General features: G+C 43.1%; 1 protein-coding gene and 2 pseudogenes across 1 annotated transcript in view; 1 reads left to right on the top strand and 2 right to left on the bottom strand.

The window, feature by feature from the left end:
* Positions 1–16,496, top strand: part of LOC148517452 (macrophage mannose receptor 1-like) — a 182,194-nt gene that overhangs the window by 25,329 nt on the left and 140,369 nt on the right. The gene's annotated exons all lie outside the window — the stretch shown is intronic.
* On the bottom strand, positions 4,350–4,467 carry LOC148517454 (5S ribosomal RNA; annotated as a pseudogene).
* On the bottom strand, positions 14,754–14,872 carry LOC148517453 (5S ribosomal RNA; annotated as a pseudogene).

Raw genomic sequence — 16,496 nt, 5'->3', positions numbered from 1 at the left:
GAGTGGTCCACCTGTTCCAAGGACAAGGTTAATTTTCTTGGATAAGAAAGTTGGGAAGACATCTGAAAGGGTCGATCAAGGTTTAATAAGTTTTTTCAGTCTTTTCTGGTGTCTTAAGTTTTGAGTTTTGTTAAGATTTTCTTGTGCACTTCCAAGATGTCCGGAGTCCACCCTGAAAGAGGGGGGGTACTGTCAGGATGCGGCCTGGGATCGGTTGCTACTCACCACTGCATCGGTGTCCTTGAGCTTAGGTGTTCAGTCGCCAGGGTTGGAGGTGAGTGGTGGGATGAGTATTCTCCCCGGGGTCTGCTAGGGCTTCCGTGCATGCATCCTGGTTCCCATGGTGGCGGGCATGGGTGCAGCCACTTTGGTTTGTGTCACCTTACTAGTCTCTCCCAATGGTAGTCCTGTGGTCACTTAGCTGATTTTCTGATCCAGTGACCAACTACCTAAGGGTATTTAGTCTGACTACAGGAACAGGAAGCTACTGTTCAACATCGCTTTTCCAGTGACTGTGTTTAGATGTTGCAACTTTCCAAGTTCCACGTTATTTTCTTCCAGTGTTATATCCTAGCGTCTGGATTCGCTCCTAGTTTTATACTGTTTACTTCCAGTGAATCTTTTCAGTGTTTCCCAGGATCAGACTCCCCCAGTGATTTATTTTATACTTGTCTCTGTGCTAAATCTCCAGTACTAATGAGCGTCTAGTTCTTCTGTGTATATGTCAGCACCTGTCTCTGTGTTGAAACACCAGTTTAACAATTTCTACACCAGTTCTGTGTCTGGATCTCCAGCGGGCGTACTAGGCACAGCAGCTGTGTAATGATTCCAAATGTCATTCTCCTGTGTCTGTACCTGTGTTTGAATCTCCGGTGTGCGTACTCAGTACAGCATCTGTGTACTGATTCCCAGTGTCATTCTCCTGTGTCTATGCCTGCGTCTGGGTCTCCGGTATTTCCCAGTGCATCTCTATGCCTAAATTCCCGTGTTTCCCAGAGCAAACCAGCATCTGAATAATTTCCAGTATTTCCAGTGCCACTCCATTTCCCAGTGTTTTCAAAGGGCCATTACAATTCTAGTATTATATCTCTGTTTTCTGCCACTCCCAGGTACTTGTCCAAAGGGCCGCAACCTGCACACTTGGTGCGGCGAAACCCAAATCCCAACTTGAGGGTTCAATGGTGAAGTTTCCTGCGCCCTAAACTTACTGAGGTTGAACGTCAGCGCTGCCGAGAACCACATCTGTGCTTATATTGTGGTTATGATGATCACTTTCTCAAAGACTGTGCTCTGAGCCCACCAAGAAGTGGTGGCAAGTGTGAGATTCCCAACGTCTGCACCTTTGGTTCTTCCCATCAGCCATCAGTGGTTTCTGTTTCTCCAGTTTCAGACAAGGAGGTGATGTCCACCAAGCTAAAGTTCAAGTTTATGATTGGGGCCCTCTTACAAGAGGCTTGTACCCTCATCTAGGGAATTTTGGGAGAATATTTCAACCTCCTAAAGTCAGAGAAACATCTAATTCTGCCGGTCACAGCCCGGTTTTAGCCTCTACCAGTCGCAGCCCTGAATCTGTTTCTGTTGACAGTCCTGGGTCTCCGACCCTGCAATCGACCAGGGTTATACCTGGGACTTGCAACCCGTGTCAGTGCCCCAGCTTATGTCTGAAAGGCATGACCAGGATCTTGATGACCCAGGTCATGCCTAAAAGGACTTGATTGGCGGGCACAGCACTTGGAGATGACATCATCTCCAAGCGTCCACTGTTAGATGGAAAACCCTGGTCACTTGAAGACCCAGGTGCGGTGTGAAGAGTGATGACCCAGGAATAACCTGGGTCCATCACTCAGGTGTAAAAGGTGGTAAGTACTGAAACCTGAGCTTCAACCCATGTTCAGTGACCAACATTCAAGCTGTGGTAAAGCCAGGGTTATGTCTGACAGGGGTTTAAGTGAACTATCAACTGTTTATGGCTGTATGAACTTTGACTACCTATATAACTGAGGCTATTGATACTTTTAGTACTAAGGGGTAATGATCCAATGACCAACTGCCTAAGGGTATTTAGCTTGACTCCAGGAACAGGAAGCTGCTGTTCAACTTTGATTTCCAGTAACTGTGTTTACTAGCTGTTGCAGCTTTCCAAGTTCCACGTTATTTTCTACCAGTGTTATATCCTAGCGTCTGGATTTGCTCCTAGTTTTATACTGTTTACTTCCAGCAAATCTTTTCAGTGTTTCCCAGGATCAGACTCCCCCAGTAATTTCTTTTATACTTGTCTCTGTGCTAATTCTCCAGCACTAATCAGTGTCTAGTTCTTCTGTGTATATGTCAGCACCTGTCTCTGTGTTGAAACACCAGTTTAACTATTTCAGCACTAATCAGCATCTAATTCTCCTGTGTATATGTCAGTGCCTCGCTCTGTACTGAAACTCCAGTTTAACAATTTCTACACCAGTTCTGCATCTGGATCTCCAACAGGTGTACTCAGCACAGCAGCTGTGTACTGATTCCAAGTGTCATTCTCCTGTGCATGTGTTTGAATCTCCACGGTGCTTACTCAGCACAGTAGCTGTGTACTGGTTCCAAGTGTCATTCTCTTGTGCATGTTCCTGTGTTTGAATCTCCAGCATGCGTGCTTGGCACAGTAGCTGAGCTGAGTACTGTCATTCTCCTGTGTCTGTGTTTGAATCTCCAACATGCGTACTTGGCACAGTAGCTGTGTACTGATTCCAACTGTCATTCACCTGTGCCTGCGTCTGGATCTCCGGTATTTCCCAGTGCACCTCTGTGTCTATATTCCCGTGTATCCCAGAGAAAACCAGTGTCTGAATAATTTCCAGTATTTTCAGTGCCACTCCATTTCCCAGTGTTTTCCAGTGCCATTCCAATTCTAGTATTATATCTCTGTCTTCTGCCACTCCCAGGTACCTGTCCAGAGGGCCGTGACCTGCTCACTAGGTGTGGCGAAACCCAAATCCCATTAGGAGAGGTCTCCGGTGAAGACCACCAAGTGGGTTAGCCTCCGCGCCTCTGGGCAGGTCTAGCCATACCTGGGTTTGACCGCAATAGGATGACATTATCACTGTCACCCACATCAGCTGCTGTCCTGCCACCCTAACCCCCCAATTCTTAACCTCTACAGAGGTATCCCTAGTGTCCGATCCTGACACTGGGCATCGCTGGAATGTTTTAGACTCAAAATCATGAATTTTCTAAGAATCTTATTTGACTGTCTATTTTGTTCTAAGTCCAAACAAGTATGCTGGTTTATGGAACACATTTTGGGTGCCAGAATGGGCAATGCAGAGACATCAAGTAGTTCAGTTGCATCTCATCTTGCAATTGAAGGGGAGTATCTGGGCTGTAATGGGTTGTTCTCACATACACATTGCTCAGTGATGGTGTATTTTCCCTCCCCCCATCTCTGGAAATACTTTTAAATATTTAAAAAAGTAAGCCCCCTCTAATAATGCCCCCAGTAGAAAGCCCCCTGTAGTAGTGCCCCCAGTAGTAAGCCCCCTTAAATAAAACCCCCAGCAGTAAGCCCCTTGTAATAGTGCTCCCAGTAGTAAACCCCCTCTAATAATGACCCCAGTAGTAAGCCCCCTATAATAGTGTCCCCAGTAGTAAGCCTTTTGAAATAATGCCCCCAGTAGTAAGCCCCCTGTAATAGTGCCCCCTGTAGTAAGCCCCCTGTAGTAGTGCCCCCAGTAGTAAGCCCTTGAAATAGTGCCCCCAGTAGTAAGCCCCTTGTATTAGTGCCCCCAGTACTAAGCCCCCTCTAATAGTACCCCCAGTATTAGTGCCCCCAGTAGTAAGCCCCCTGCAATAGTGCCCCCAGTACTAAGCCCAGTCTAATAGTGTCCCCAGTACTAAGCCCCCTCTAATCGAGGCCCCAGTACTAAGCCCCCTTTAAGTGTGCCGCGCACACACACACAAAAAAAAACCCAGAATACTTTCCTTAGGTCTGGATCCTGCATCCGCAGCCGTCTGCCATTCTTTGGAACTATGGGAGAGAAGTCATGACGTCTCTCCCATAGTACAAAAAACAAAGAGCCAAGAAGAGCTAGTTGTTGGGGCACTCTTAAATCAAATTTAATAAAATTTTACCTTTATAAGTCATTATTAAAAAGCTGCAGATCTCCTCATTTTAATAGAATAAATGGATACTGTGAAATAAATATTCAAATAATTCTGGGTAATCGTGCTCCTATAAGTTCTAGATTATTTATTCACATCATACAGGAGTTTTGTACCCGTGGTGATCCTGAAATCAACATAAACCAAATCAAATGTAATCACTTATGCCCCTGCTATTATACACTTAGTCCCGTTCTGCTCCTAAATATTACCTACAACGCCAATATTCCCTGGTGGTCTCCCATCCAAGTACTAATCAGGCCCAATACTGTATAGCTTCCAAGATCAGACGAGATTGGGCATATTCAGTAAGGTATGGTTGTAGGACTATATAAGCAGGAGATTGGGGGTCCTGGTGTAATATAGTTAGGGGCATTATGTAGGACTAACTTAGTATGAGAAGTCTGCTTTGATAAAACAATGGACATAAATTCCAAACAAAGTATTGCACCAGCATACTTTGATTAATGAATAAATTGTTACCTTCTAAAGTATGTATATCATATACATATAACCATATAAACAGATAATCTAAATGCAGGTTTAAGTAAAATCAGTCTAATAGTGCCTGGGGATAATCATATCACATGTAAACGGCATTTATATAGTATTCATATGATTGTACATGGGTATGCAAATCCCATATGTTTCGGTAGGGATGGTGCTAATTTATATTCCCCTAGAGCACTTAGCAGACACCATACATTTTAACCAAACAATACATACTATAATTTGTATTATTGACATGAAATATGGATGTACATTGAAAAAGTCATTACATGGTCACAACACACAGAGTGGTAATAAAAAAGAAAAAAAGAAAGCGAAATGTATTGCTAGTGTCCGTTCCCCTAAGTCAGCGGGGCAGAGACCGGGCGCCAATCAAGTCCTCATATAGAGATTATACTAGTCTGTATTTCCCTGGAATGTTTAATAGATAGCATAAATTGTTGCCAAGTAATATAGTTGTACACAGTGTGTTTTGTTATATTTGCAATGGATAACAAGTGTGTCTCAAATCACACAGTGATAGTAAAAAAGAGCCAAACAGGTTATTCAAATCTATTCCCCTGAATGATGGGGGAAAGAAAGCTGGACATAAATCAAGTCCTCATGTGTCCAATGACACAATAACCATGTGAAATAACATCAAATCTACCCCAACTAAAAATTGGGGAGTTTACAGCAGTACATCCACTGTGCTGCCACAATAGTCAGATCAGAAATGAGCTTGTGTAATCAGATGCCTGCAAGACAGCATGAGCCATAGGGCAGACAGGTCTCCAAATTATACTATATGAGATCAGAGTGCTGTATCTCCATTCATGCGGAGTGTAATATGCTGAACTGACGCGGCGGCCAGACATCAAGTGTACATAAGTATCAGGGTCACCGTGCAGGGGTCTGGTCCATGCACTGACCGGACCTCCTATGCTGCGGAAGGACGGCTGTTTCACCTGGTTGGTAGCTTGATCACCTCTCCTATAGTGCCCGTGGGGGGAGCCGGACGCTGTAGCTCAGGAAAGAGCTGCCGCTCCTATTTACTATGGGAGAGACGTTATGACGTCTCTCCTATAGTGCCCGTGGGGATGCCCGATGTGAGCTCCAGCTGCGGGGAGTCGGGTGCCTGCTGTTAAAATTTCAGTGGGCGCTCGACAAATGGAGCTTCTCTGCGGCGGCAGGGGGGGTGGCTTGGAAATCCCGGTCGCCAGGACTAAAATCATAGTCGCCATGGCGACCTGGTGCCCGGGATTTTTCGAGCCCTGAATAAAGCCATTTATATGCTACAAGGTTACCACTTAAGGACTGTTCTGTCTGGGAAGCCACATACTTGTAATACTAAATCTGATGGTGGGAATGCAATATCTAAAACTAGTAGGGATAGAAAAAAAGAATCATGTTTGACTTCTAAACATAAATCGCTGGACATCACTGGAAAGTTTTACCATCAAAAACCCAAATTTACTAATCAGCATATTTGACTATTTACATTCGATGGTGATACTCAGCAATTTCTATTGTGTGCAAGATCATTTTCTTTGTCCCACTTACAATAGACTCTGCTGACAAACAGAAGCATGAATCTGTCAGTGGCTTCAAACCACTGTACAGATCAGAATTATCTGTACAGGCTTTTGTATGTAGACTAGTATAGAAGGGTTCATTTAAAAAATAGAATGTGAGTGGAGTCCCACCCCCAAAAGCATAACTAGCCTCAGACGTCTGAGCATGGTCTGGTACTGGCAAATCAGGGGAAAAGAATGGCATAAGGTGCCCTTGTTTTTCCAGTAACTAGCACAGATCTGAACCAGAAAGGGGACTTACACTATTGCAGGCAGACACAAAGCGTGGGGTCACCCTGTCATAATGTAAAACCAGCCCCAAACTGGTTAGCTCAGGGCTGGAAATCCTTGGAGAGTGGGGACCACAAAATAAAACGGGGTTCCCCTCCCGAAGATCAACCAGGGCTCTTTCCCGCGTCCCTGGTGGTGTTGGATGCAGGGAAAATTGTTCTTTACAGTAGACCTACAGGTCCCCACAAGCCTGTCTCAGCATTCTGGCACTTGTGGAACTAGAAGAGCCAGCATGCCCAGACATTCTGTTCCCACCAGCACCTTCAATCCCATTGTAAAGAAAATATAAAAAAAAAAAATGACAGGACATTCACACCAACTGTGTTAACCTTTTATTAAACACACTCACATTTCATACTTACCTATTCCTTGGATGTACTCGGTTCCCTTGTCCATGCAGTAGTTCACAGGTCTTGGTAAAACAATAAAATGCAGTGACCTGAACCAGAACAGACAATGCTGTACACTATGTACAGTGCTGTACCCAGAAATGACAATTCCGATGTTTTAGGAGTCTAGGGGAAATCACTGATTGGTTGAGAGCAGGATGCTCTCAGCCAATCAGCGGATTCTGCAATATAATTCGGTACTAATACTAGACTGGGCTCAGAGGCAGGGCCGCCATCAGGGGGGACTGTCGGGACTACTGTCTCGGGCCCGGGCACTCCACATAGGAGGGGGGCCCGGCCCGCTCCTACCATCCACCCGCTGCTGTTGTTACTAGAGGAAGGCAAAGGATCCTCCTGTCTGATGCCTGCCTGTCCGCCCACCCACTTCAAATGAATAGTGCCCTCCGCCGCTACTGCCTCGTCCAGCATGTAAGAGGAGCCTGATCTGTCCACATGAACAATAAAGTTCATTATTCGGCGTGGGTGATGACGTCACGCGCCACTAAATGATAGAGAGAGGAGCCACAGCGCCCTTCCAGACAACCCTAAGCACAGAGCAGAAGCCTGGACCTAACCTAAAACAAAAGATAAGATAATTAATATGCTGCCTGGCTGAGGAAGAAGGGGGCTGGCTGGACCAACACTGTGTGCAGGCTGCAGTGAGGCAGAAGGGGGCCAGAAACGTCAGAGTGTAGGACTGGAGAGACATACTGTACTCACACAGGCTATATAGAATTAGACAAACTATATATAGTGTGTGTATATATATATATATATATATTTATTAGGGGTGTGCACCGGCCACTTTTCGTGTTTTGTGTTTTGGTTTTGGATCTGGATCTTTCTTCGTGTTTTGGATCTGGATTGGTTTTGCCAAAACCACCCTTCCGTGTTTTGGGTTCTGGGTTTTGTGTTTTGGATCTGTATTTTTTTGAAAAAAAGCATAAAAACAGCTAAAATCACAGAATTTGTAGGTTTTTCTGCTCCTATGCTATTATTAACCTCAATAACCTTAATTTCCACTCATTTCCAGTCTATTCTGAATACCTCACACCTCACAATAGTGTTTTTATGTCCAAAAGGTTGCACCGAGGTAGCTGGATGACTATGCTAAGCGACACGAGTGGGCGGCACAAACACGTGACCCATCTAGGCGTGAAACTGCAGTGGCAGACAGGATGGCATTGAAAAACTAGGCCCCAAACTGTACATAATGCAAAGAAAAAAAAGAGGTGCAAGATGGAATTGTCCTTGGGCCCTCCCACCCACCCTTATGTTGTATAAACAGGACATGCACACTTTAACAAACCAATCATTTCAGCGCCAGGGTCTGCCACACAACTGTGGCTGAAATGATTGGTTCGTTTGGGCCCCCACAAAACAAGCTGGCAATTAATCTGTCCCTGCACAAACTGGCTCTACGGAGGCAAGAAGTCGTCCTCATCCTCCTCATCCACAGATTCCTCACCCTCTTCAGTGTTATGTACATCCTCATCCTCACAGAGTATTAATTCGTTCCTGCTGGAACCACAGGTCCCTCTGTACGTTCTGGAGGCTGGTCTCCCTGGAAGAGTTGATCATTCATTTTATGAACATCATCTTCTCCACATTTTGTGGAAGCAACCTCCTACGCCTTTCGCTAACAAGGTTCCCGGCTGCACTAAACACTCTTTCGGAGTACACACTGGAGGGGGGGCAACTCAGGTAAAATAGAGCCAGTTTGTAGAGGGACCTCCAAATTGCTTCTTTTTCCTGCCAGTACAGGTACGGACTGTCTGACATGCCTACTTGGATGCTGTCACCGATGTAATCCTTTAACAGACAGACGCACGCTTGTCGCTGCTGCTTTGAGGATTCAAGTGCGGCTACAGCCCACACAATTCACAAAGACAGAAAAAAAAAAAGAATATTTTTATTGTTTGTGGAGCACACTTTGAGGGTTACACCACCCTCTAACAGACAGACGCACGCTTGTCGCTGCTGCTTTGAGGATGCAAGTGCGGCTACAGCCCACACAATTCACAAAGACAGAAAAAAGAAGAATATTTTTATTGTTTGTGTAGCACACTTTGAGGGTGTCACCACCCTTTAACAGACAGACGCACGCTTGTCGCTGCTGCTTTGAGGATGCAAGTGCGGCTACATCGCACACAAGTCACAAACACATAAAAAAAATAGTTTTTTATTTTTTGGAGCACTTTGAGAGTTACACCACCCTTTAACAGACAGACGCACGCTTGTCGCTGCTGCTTTAAGGATGCAGGTGCGGCTACAGCCCACACATTTCACAAAGACCGAAAAAAAATAACAATATTTTAATTGTTTGTGTAGAACACTTTGAGGGTGTCACCACCCTTTAACAGACAGACGCACGCTTGTCGCTGCTGCTTTAAGGATGCAGGTGCGGCTACAGCCCACACAATTCACATAGACAGATAAAAGAAGAAGAATATTTTTATTGTTTGTGTAGCACACTTTGAGGGTGTCACCACCCTTTAACAGACAGACACACGCTTGTCGCTGCTGCTTTAAGGATGCAGGTGCGGCTACAGCCCACACATTTCACAAAGACCGAAAAAAAAAGAACAATATTTTAATTGTTTGTGTAGCACACTTTGAGGGTGTCACCACCCTTTAACAGACAGACGCACGCTTGTCGCAGCTGCTTTAAGGATGCAGGTGTGGCTACAGCCCACACAATTCACAAAGACAGAAAAAAGAACAATATTTTAATTGTTTGTGTAGCACACTTTGAGGGTGTCACCACCCTTTAACAGACAGACGCACGCTTGTCGCTGCTGCTTTAAGGATGCAGGTGCGGCTACAGCCCACACAATTCACAAAGACAGAAAAAAGAAGAATATTTTTATTGTTTGTGTAGCACACTTTGAGGGTGTCACCACCCTTTAACAGACAGACGCACGCTTGTCGCTGCTGCTTTGAGGATGCAAGTGCGGCTACATCGCACACAAGTCACAAACACATAAAAAAAATAGTTTTTTATTTTTTGGAGCACTTCGTGAGTTACACCACCCTTTAACAGACAGACGCACGCTTGTCGCTGCTGCTTTAAGGATGCAGGTGCGGCTACAGCCCACACAATTCACAAAGACAGAAAAAAGAAGAATATTTTTATTGTTTGTGTAGCACACTTTGAGGGTGTCACCACCCTTTAACAGACAGACGCACGCTTGTCGCTGCTGCTTTGAGGATGCAAGTGTGGCTACATCGCACACAAGTCACAAACACATTAAAAACATTTTTTTGATTTTTTGGAGCACTTTGAGAGTTACAACACCCTTTAACAGACAGACGCACGCTTGTCACTGCTGCTTTGAGGATGCAAGTGCGGCTACAGCCCACACAATTCACAAAGACAGAAAAAAAAAGAACAATATTTTAATTGTTTGTGTAGCACACTTTGAGGGTGTCACCACCCTTTAACAGACAGACGCACGCTTGTCGCTGCTGCTTTAAGGATGCAGGTGCGGCTACAGCCCACACATTTCACAAAGACAGAAAAAAAAAGAACAATATTTTAATTGTTTGTGTAGCACACTTTGAGGGTGTCACCACCCTTTAACAGACAGACGCACGCTTGTCGCTGCTGCTTTGAGGATGCAGGTGGAATCTAGACGGGATTTGGAACCGAGGACACACTACCTCCATCAATTGTCTAAATCCCACTGCACTAATGTCGGATACCGGACGCACGTCTAACACCAACATAGCAGTCAAGGCCTCAGTTATACGTTTTGCTTCAGGATGACTGCTGTCGTACTTCATCCTCATCGCTAGGGACTGTTGGAGGGTCAATTGTTTAGTAAAAGTAGTGATGTTCCTACTTCCTCTCTGGGATGATGAACAACTCCCAGCAGCAGCAACAGCACTAGTAGGAAGTGGTTCTTGATCTTTCCCTATTTTATTTTTATCAGAGAAAGTTTGGTCCTCCATTTATGTTATATTGATATATATACGTGCAGCTAAAGCGCACACAAACACAGAAAATATTTTTTTATTTTTGCTGAAGAGTAGTGCACTTTGTGGGTTACACCACCCTTTAAGAAATGAGCCAGCCGGCTCTTTACTTATGGGACACAGGCGCACGCTTGGCGCTGCTCCTTTGTTGATGCACGTGCAGCCACAGTGCACACAAGTCACAAACACAGAAAATATATATTTTTTTGGTTTGGAGTGTACTTTGGGGGTTACAGAACCCTTTAATGGTCAAGCCAGCCGGCCCTTTACTTATGACACAGGCGCACGCTTGGCACTACTTTGTTGATGCACGTGCGGCTACTGCGCACACAATTCACAAACACAGAAAATAATTTTTTTTTTGGTTTGGACTGGAGTGTACTTTCGGGGGTTACAGCACCCTTTAACGGTCAAGCCAGCCGGCCCTTTACTTATGACACAGGCGCACACTTGGCGCTTCTCCTTTGTTGATGCACGTGCGGCTACTGCGCACACAATTCACAAACACAGAAAATATTTTTTTTTTTGGTTTGGACTGGAGTGTACTTTGGGGGTTACAGCACCCTTTAACGGTCAAGCCAGCCGGCCTTTTACTTATGACACATGCGCACGCTTGGCACTACTTTGTTGATGCACGTGCGGCTACTGCGCACACAATTCACAAACACACAAAAAATATAATTTTTTTGGTTTGAACTGGAGTGTACTTTGGGGGTTACAGCACCCTTTAACGGTCAAGCCAGCCGGACCCTTTACTTATGACACAGGCGCACGCTTGGCACTACTTTGTTGATGCACGTGCGGCTACTGCGCACACAATTCACAAACACAGAAAATAATTTTTTTTTTGGTTTGGACTGGAGTGTACTTTCGGGGGTTACAGCACCCTTTAACGGTCAAGCCAGCCGGCCCTTTACTTATGACACAGGCGCACGCTTGGCACTACTTTGTTGATGCACGTGCGGCTACTGCGCACACAATTCACAAACACAGAAAATAAATTTTTTTTTGGTTTGGACTGGAGTGTACTTTGGGGGTTACAGCACCCTTTAACGGTCAAGCCAGCTGGCCCTTTACTTATGACACAGGCGCACGCTTGGCACTACTTTGTTGATGCACATGCGGCTACTGCGCACACAATTCACAAACACAGAAAATAATTTTTTTTTTGGTTTGGACTGGAGTGTACTTTGGGGGTTACAGCACCCTTTAACGGTCAAGCCAGCCGGCCCTTTACTTATGACACAGGCGCACGCTTGGCACTACTTTGTTGATGCACGTGCGGCTACTGCGCACACAATTCACAAACACAGAAAATAATTTTTTTTTTGGTTTGGACTGGAGTGTACTTTCGGGGGTTACAGCACCCTTAACGGTCAAGCCAGCCGGCCCGTTACTTATGACACAGGCGCACGCTTGGCACTACTTTGTTGATGCACGTGCGGCTACTGCGCACACAATTCACAAACACAGAAAATATATTATTTTTTTAGCACTTGGGGGGAGCACCCCTGATGGACAGAGCACCCCCTGGACAACACTACAGCACCTCTTTAGGACTGGGACACTGCACAGGACTTTGGAGTGGACACAGCCCCTATGGAGAACTGACTGCACAACACAGTCCAGCCAGCCCCTATGGACTTTGAAGTAGTGGACACAGCCCCTATTAACAACAGCAGCACAGCACAACACAGCCAGCCCCTATGGACTTTGAAGTAGTGGACAACAGCAGCACTACACTACACTACACTACACAGCCCTAACTCCCACCCTCCCTCTTCACTGTCCACAGCCGAGTGAGAAAATGGCGCCGACGTGGGTACCTTATATAGGATCCAAAACCCGCGAGACTCGGAAGGCGGGAAGATGACGTTTTGCCTCGATTTCAGAATCCGAGTCAGGCGGGAAAAGTCGAGCCTGACTCGGATCGGACTCGGATCGGGGGGGCTCGGGGGGGTTCGGATTTCAGAAATCCGAACCCGCTCACCCCTAATATTTATGTATATAAAGTGTATTATTCGGCGCTGGTGATGACGTCACGCGCCACTAAATGATAGAGAGAGGAGCCACAACTCGCAAAGTATTGATGTGAATTATTGTGGTTGCGGAGTATCGTCGAGTGCCGCCCGCCCCTGCCTTGATACATGTTTACATTGGGAAGGCATCGGAGCATACAGAACCTATACAGTGTGCCAGGACTTTTTTGTTCATACATATATAGATGTATGTGTATATATATATATATATATATAAAATAAAGTGAGCTGGAATAGAGCGCCTACCGTGCTTATATAACTTATTATAATGTACTAACAAGCTTAATATTCATAAAATATATAAGTGATTTAGTGCAATAAAGTGCTGATGCAAGGATGGCAATATTAAATTACCATTATCCTCCAATACATATGAAATTATTACTATATATTGTTTGGCTTATAAAATAAATAAAAACGGTCTGTATGACTAAAGTGCTACTGCAAAGGTCAATCAAAAATCAGTGACTAAATTGATAACCATAATGTTCCATAGAAATGTGCAATAATGCATAAATAATTTAAAGTGCAAATTGATGAAAGTGAAAAAAATTCATTTAAAATTACATAAATTATTTTAATCAAACACAACAAAAATCCTCCCACATGAAGGATAAACAACATAGAACACATAAAACCATGGACAAATGTATATATATATATATATATATATATATATATAAAAAATAGCTATGAATTTATCAGAATAAATAAGGATAAAAATTGTAGCTTATCTGATAAAAAATGGCAAGTTCATGAATGGAAAGAGAATAGAAGCCTCCAACGCATTTCTTCCGTATCCTGGACTTCTTCAAGGGATATTTTAGCTCCTGTGGGGTATCTAATATTTATACCCCCTCTAATAAGGACAAACAATGATTAATAGTGTTCATTTGTGACATCACTTCCGGTTTTCCTATTAGTTCATATCCAGAAAAAAAGGGAATAATTGCTTGAATTTATATTAAGCTACTTCCTTCATTACTGCATAGTCAGATTAAAAGTCCATTTCTTAAATGTGAGTTATTTGTTAGTGTATTGGTCCTTCTTTCATGTACATCGCGTCGCGTCACTTCCGCCCTTAGTGTCCGTGCATCACAGTCCTTCCGCCCTCTTCTAAGTATTGGTGTAAGCGATTCATTTCATCACTTCGCTTCCGTTGTTCTCGTCCCCATTGAGCGCTAAGCCACCTCCTTCCTTGTTCCGGATAGGACAGTTGATCCTCTCGTTCCCCGATCACGTGTATATCACATCCTGCGTCCTTACTTTCCCAGGCATCTCCAATGTCTAGCCGCATCCATCTTGGTACTCCTCGCGGCCATCTTACAGCTCTCATATATTCCGTTTTCGCTGCCATCTTTGTACTCCCATCTATCTCCTGTTGTTTATAATCCTGGAGGTAGCAATTTCATTAATGTTTCCTATATAATACAATGGAAACACTATTAGTATGAATATATATAACCAACCATGTATTAGGGATGTAAAATAAAATTATTATAAAATAATATTAACAGATTCTAATTATTCTTCACACCTGCTAAAAAATAAATCAGAACTGATATTCTAACATCTCCATATATAAATATCACGTATATTAGTGTATGGTGAGTAACGTGGAGTGTGTGTGGATAATTATAAAATCCTTAAGTCACACATTATTTTGGAATTGATATATATAAACGTATAGTCTTTTCAAACTGTAGAGTCAAATAGTTCTTTTATGAATCTTGAAACATAGAACCAGTATTGCTGCATTCTGGAGATTCTTGCTCCCATCTTCAAATTTAAAAATCCGAGATTTCTTCTTAAGTCGCCTTTCATGAGGGATTCATATGTGTATGTCACATCAAGAGCTACCGTACCTGGTCTTCCCTAGAGGTCTCCCATCTAAGTACTAACCAAGCCCAATGGTGCTTAGCTTCCAAGATCAGACGAGATTGGGCGCTCTAACCCATGTATGATGGTAAGTATTATTAGGACATAATATGAAACCCCTTTGACTGTTTTCTTCATCCTCATTAAAGAAAGGGTGCTATCTCGTAATTATCGTTAAATCCTCCAGGAGTCATAGTGTCCAATTCAAAAATCCAGAACATCTCACGTCTGGATAATTTATTCGCAAGGTCTCCTCCTCTGTCTCCCACTTCCACATGTTCTATGGCTTTAAACGTTAGTTCATCTGGATCCGATCTATGGTGTGAAATAAAGTGTCTTGACACCATATGAGTCTCCACTTTATTCTTGATATTTTTTATATGCTCTTGTATGCAAAGTTTTAAGGGTCGTTTAGTCTTGCCCACATACTTTATTCCACATGAACATTCCAAGAGGTAGATGACTGAGGTTGAGTTGCAATTAAGATGTTGTTTAATTTTATATTCCTTGCTATTTGTGGAATTACTAAAGCTTTTTTTCTGTCAGTGTAAAAATTTGCATATATTGCACTTGCCACATTTATAACTTCCTGGACAATTATGGATGATGTTGGATTTTGAAGCCTTGATGTCCCTTAGCATACTAGATGCTAGAGAGTCTTTAAGATTCCTTGCCTTTCTGAATACAATGGGGGGTCTGGGTGGTAGAATTTCTTTTAAGACTGGATCCATTAGGAGGATTTTCCAATGCTTAAGAGACTTCTTGATATCTCCCTCTTGTGCATTATATGTTGTAATGAATGGGATAATATTCTTCTCTTTCTCTTCTAGATTCTTATATTCCAATAACGTATTCCTCTCCATGGTATCAATTGTATCCTTTGCTTCCACTAATAACTTAGCAGGATATTCCTTCTCTAAAAAAGCGGTTTGTATATAATTGAATTTGTTCATTACATGTTTGCACTTCACTACAATTTCTTTTTATTCTGTGAAATTGTGAGTACGGAATATTCTCTTTCCATCTTCTTAAATGTCCGCTTTTGAAGTGAAGATAACTATTAGTGTCTACTTCTTTTATGAAGTTCTCTGTAATGATCTTGTTTTCTTCTCCACGTAAAACCAAATCCAGAAATTCGATAGTACTTTTACTAATTTTCGACATGAATTTCAAATTCATATTATTGGCTGAAATATGATTTAAAAACAATTTTAAATCTTCTTCTGACCCTTCCCATATTATCAGCATATCGTCAAAAGCAGACATTTAAGAAGATGGAAAGACATAAAATAAAATAAATAAAAGACACACATTTGATATAATATTACATAGGGGGACTTGTACCCAATTGGCACTGCAATCTTCTGTCATATATATATAATATATATATATATATATATATATATATTCTTTTGCAAATAAGCGGCACTCCCAGACTTCAATAGAAACGAGTGTTCAATACATCAACGTTTCGGGGTCATCCCCCTTCATCAGGATACAGTTATAAAGTGAAAAGCAAACAATTTATACTCACAAACAGTGCTTTTCACTTTATAACTGTACTAAAAGGGACAAGCCTGAAAGGATGATAATTTCCAGTACATATTCCATCACATCAGCATTGATGAGAAAAGTGATCTTGAAACACTGGCATATTTTGCGAACTGATCCTATACTGGGTCCACATTGCCAGCAAAATCCATTATTTTGCTACAAGC

Source organism: Taudactylus pleione, unplaced genomic scaffold (assembly GCF_031769625.1).
Source record: "Taudactylus pleione unplaced genomic scaffold, aTauple2 ptg000216l, whole genome shotgun sequence".
NCBI lineage: Eukaryota > Metazoa > Chordata > Amphibia > Anura > Myobatrachidae > Taudactylus > Taudactylus pleione.
This window is presented reverse-complemented; position numbering and strand designations above follow the sequence as displayed.